Consider the following 4,684-nt stretch of genomic DNA (forward strand, 5'->3'; position numbering starts at 1 on the left):
GGGGGCCGGCGTGGCCGGAGGGCGGGGGTTGGGGGAGAAGGAAGCTGGCCGCGGCCCCACGAGCTCGGCAGGAGGTGTCTGGGCCGGTCGAAGGACTCCGCCTGGCCCCGGACTCCGGGCGTCTGTCGAACTCGCGCCCCGGAGCCCGGCCACGCCCCCGGAGCCCCGCCCCTCAGTGTCCCGGGTTGGCTGGAGCCGGCGGCCACGCGCGGCGATTTGCCGCGCGCGGCGTCACTAAAGCCGCTCCCGGTCCCGGCCCCAGCGGGCTGGTCCGGGAGGTAGCGGCGGGGGAGGCTGGGGCTGCAGGGCGCGACGCCGCTGGGCCGCCCCGCCCTGGGAGGCGCCTAGGCCCTCATCAAGTGACCAGTATCCCTTCCAGGAGAACACGGTCCTTCAGAGGGAAGCGAGCTCCAGCCTGTAGCCCCGGCGCCAAACCGCCGTCATCTCCTTCCTGTGCCGGGTGATCCGTCTCCTCACCCACCCGGAAAAACATAGTCCGCCCCTCGCGTCCTTGTGGAGTAGCGCTTTGCTTCCACTGTGACACTCTTTGCCCGCACCTTCGTCTTTCCTATCCCAAGCACTCTAGGACCCACCGAGAGGATAAGTCAGCTGTGAACAGAAACCTCAAGGGAAAAGAGAGAGCGAGCCGAGGGGAAGGGAGGGATAGGCGAGGCTGGCGGAGGGACACTGAGGACCGCGGCCGTAGTGCGCACGCGCGGCGGCAGGAACGAGTTCCGGTCTGGCCGGGGCCTGTCTCCTAAAAATAGCCCCGGTGTGGGGATCCGTGCGCGGATGTCCCGGCGAGTCCCGGGCTGAAGGAGGCGGCTCCGGGCGGCGCGGAGCGCTGGTGGCTGGCCCGGGCTGCAGCGTGTGTGCGCTCGCCAGCTGCGCCGGAGACACGGTGAGGGCCGCGTCGGCGGGGCGCGGTCCGCGAGGCCGGCTGTGCCAGAGGGGGCGGCGTCTTGGCGAGGGGGCCGGGTAGGGGCTGGGGGGCGCTGGGGCGGGGGGCGGCGCGGCCGAGGAGGGGCGCCCGCGGGGCTCCGGGGACGGCAGGGCTGGGCGGCGTCCGGCTGGCAGGGGGCCGGGGTCCCGGGCGCGCGGCGGCAGGGAGGGTGGGGTGCGGGGAGGCGGCTCGGGGTGGTCGCGCGGGGTGGGCGCGGAGGGGCGAGGCGCCCGCGGTGGTGGGGGCGGGGTGCCCCGAGGGCGGGCCCGGGGTCTGACCGGTGTCGCGGGCTGGCTGAGGGAGACTCGGCCGCGCGGGCTCCGCGCGAGGAGCCTCCCCGGGCGCGCACCGCATTTGGGGCTGCGGGGCGGTGGTGGACGACGCCTCCTTGAAAGTTGAGGGAGTTCCCTGGGGGCTCGGAGCCTCTCCGGGGCGGAACGCCCGAAGGACCTTTCCTCCCTCCTGCTGTCTGCGCCCGGGTCTCCCCAAAGGAATTGACCCCTCGTGCCGGGGCCGCTTTGCGCTGTGGTTGGACTTGAAGAAGTTCCCCCCACTTCTGCTTTGGGAGAAGATTGGTCGAAGCGGGCGGAACATTTAGGTCCGAACTCTCGGCGCGTGTGTGGAGGTGTCAGTGGCCGGGTCGGTATTTGGGGCGGGCCGGGAGGCGGCCCGGGCTGGGGGCACCTGCGGGTGCCCTCGGGTGCCGGGAGACGTCGCGGGGAAGCGAGGGCTGGAAGCGAGGACTGGAAGCGAGGACTGCGGCGGGAGCAGCAGGCTGCCCTGACGTCCCGCTAGATCTCAGCTCTCGGGAAGGTTTTATGTGGTAGAAACTTTGCCTTCTTGTTCGATAATCCTCTATCTTCGAACAGCGAGGATTAAATTGGTTGGTGAGATAGTGCAAACAAGTTGCGAAGAGGTGAGCATCCCTGAATTAGAAACCTCCCCCTTCCCGTGAAAGTGTAACTATAAAAATGTGATTCAGACCTGAAGTATGATTTCTGGGGATACGAGGCGAGCCCACTGTTATGGTCCAGTAGGGAAGCCCTGTGTAGGTTAAAGAAGTGCAGTATAGTGTTGACCTGCATTTTAGTTTACAAGATTGGTACTACAATTAGTGTGCGGTTAGGAAGGCCTGCTGTGATGTGCTAACAAAGGTACAAGAATTTTTAAACAAATGTCTAAGTTTTTTCAAAGTGTTTTTTTTTTTTTTTAAAGCACAGCATGTTTTCCCTGTGTCTCGTATTATCAATTACTATATGAAGAGAAGGTTCTTCAAACTGTAATGAGATGTACGTTACACAAGAGTACTTTCTCTTTAAGAATCCAGCTGTGTTGTTTTGGCAACTGCCAAGTACTCCAGTTGTCACTTTTTAAAAAATCTGTTACCTTGGCAGTACTTGAACAGTCTGTGGAAAAGGTAAACAAAATAGCTCAAAAGTTTTTTTATATGAAAACACAAAAATGGCCCTTATTTTAATATGAATTTATAAAGTGAGGATAAAATAACTGTGTTGTGCTAATGGCTTTTGTATGTACATTTTTGTTTTGGGTTCTTTCTTTTTCTGGTATATCTTTTGAGGGTTCCGTTTTTCCTGTGAATGGCAACTGTTGTTTTAGGAGAAAAGTTAAAAGTGTTTTCATTAAAGTGGATGCCAGTTTTAGATTTTATAACAAATATAAGGAGCACATGTATCCTACTAAATATTAAGATTAGTTCTATATGATGATGCACTAATTGATTCTGGAATCACTTTTAATTCTCAGTGAACAAAAAGTTGTGGTGATACTGTTATAATAAAACGCTGTGAAGAACTAAAGCTAGTGATTTACTTTGCAGACCCCGTCTTTAACAATTCTGTTGGAAGAGTGCTTCCAATAGAAACTTACTTGTTAAAACAGGGATGGTGAAGTAACAATGACTTTTCTAAACATAAATATTTGCGTGTCTATTCCATTTAATTCATATTATTATTATATATAAAACCACGTTTTTTCTTGGAACAAAAGTGATAAAATTATGTTTAACTCCTTAATTTACTTCCCAGCAAAAGTTTAAAATGCTGAGGGAATGAGAGGTAGGGGGTGTTCAGTGAAAGGAAAGTAGCTCATAGGGGCGCAGAAATAGTAATTGTAACGTCATGGTGTTGAGTTATGGTTTGAGAATAATCTCCTTCCAAATTCTTAGAGTTTCTGTGTTTCTTTAGTAGGTGCCTGTGTCAAAGATTGTTTTTTGTAAATGCAACCGGAAATAATCTTTGAAATATATATTGAGTTGTTTCAAGTGGTGATGTTTTATTTTTCAAGGCAGTTGCATTATAGCTTTGTATTTTTCTTTAAGAAAATGCAATGCAGGTTAATATTAATTTTATATTCAAGCAATAGCAGCGTTGCTTATTGGTTATCAAGAGAGAAATCAGTGTATTTTGAGGGTGGTTAAGTAGTCATGGAAGTGTTTTTTATTAGAACATGATTTGGAAATTTGAAATATTTCAGTTAAATTTTTCAATAGATTTGTGTTCTGATTTATGAGGAGGAAACTGTAAGCCAGTTTGTTTTTGGGAAGTAGCATGCTTGTCAGTCAGATTTTAGAAAGCTACCTTTTCTTCTTCTTTGTTGCTTACAAGTCTGGCAGAGAAATTTAGTCTAACATACAATGATGATGGTCTTGAATTTTCTGTGGGTAGTCTTAGTTTCCAATATTTTGCCTTTCAGTCACACCATAGTCCTTTTTTCTTTTTTTTTTTTCCTTTATGGAGATATGCTCATGCTCATGGTACATAGGAATGCTACAGAGTTTAGCTGAAGTTTTTTTTATTAGTGGTAGAGCAATGAAAATATTGTTTTGTGGGTTGATCATGATCAGTATTGCTTTTTTCGAGATTAGAAAGAAAATCTGTGACCATTCTTCATAAATTGAGAAGTGAGTGCCTTCTAATATTTAAGTAATAAGAGAAGTGTAAATATGGAAAATCAAATCATTCTTCCAGTTAGATAACCTCCTTCAAAAGAACACTTTGACACGTCCTGCTGTGTTTGCAAGACTTTGTCATTACATCTTGGTTCGGATCCCAGCTCTGCCATTTTATTAAATTATGAGACGTCTTCTATAAAATGGGAAGGAATTACACTACTTGCCTCATAGAATTGTTAGCATTAAATGAAATCATGGGTGTGAGAGTTCCTAGCATACTACCTGAGGCTTAATGCACAAAAATATATATTGCCTGATCTCCCTTCATCCATCCCTTCTTCAATATATCCATTTTTCTATACATTCCCTTATTTCCTTTGAAGACTATATATATACTCTGCCCAGTACCTGAAAGTTTAGTGTCTGTGACCAAAAGGACTTGATATAATATAATACAGGAGAATGCTCATATATTTTTTTGGGTGTAAAACTACCAGCACTTTAAATGCATTATCACATTATACATAAAATGTTTATTTGGCTGTTCTGTATGAGGTTTTTTTGATCTGCAGTCATTGATGGTAACCTCCCAAAGTTTCTCCAAATATTTAAAAAAATTAGAGTTAAGGGGCGCCTGGGTGGCTCAGTGGGTTAAGCCTCTGCCTTTGGCTCGGGTCATGATCTCAGGGTCCTGGGATCGAGTCCCGCATCGGGCTCTCTGTTTAGTGTGGAGCCTGCTTCCTCTCTTTCTCTGCCTGCCTCTCAGTGTACTTGTAATTTCTCTCTGTCAAATAAATAAATAAAATCTTTAAAAAAAAAAAAGAAGAAAT

At 49.0% G+C, this 4,684-nt stretch overlaps 1 protein-coding gene across 1 annotated transcript in view; it reads left to right on the forward strand.

Moving 5' to 3' along the window:
• The first annotated feature begins 280 nt into the window (after positions 1-280).
• The window catches only part of MEF2A (myocyte enhancer factor 2A), a 75,063-nt gene continuing 70,659 nt past the window's right edge, over positions 281-4,684 (forward strand). The window contains exon 1 of the mRNA XM_059418481.1: positions 281-901. The gene's annotated coding sequence lies outside the window, so the exon portion shown is untranslated. The remainder of the gene's footprint in view (positions 902-4,684) is intronic.

This window comes from Mustela nigripes, chromosome 13 (genome assembly GCF_022355385.1).
Source record: "Mustela nigripes isolate SB6536 chromosome 13, MUSNIG.SB6536, whole genome shotgun sequence".
NCBI lineage: Eukaryota > Metazoa > Chordata > Mammalia > Carnivora > Mustelidae > Mustela > Mustela nigripes.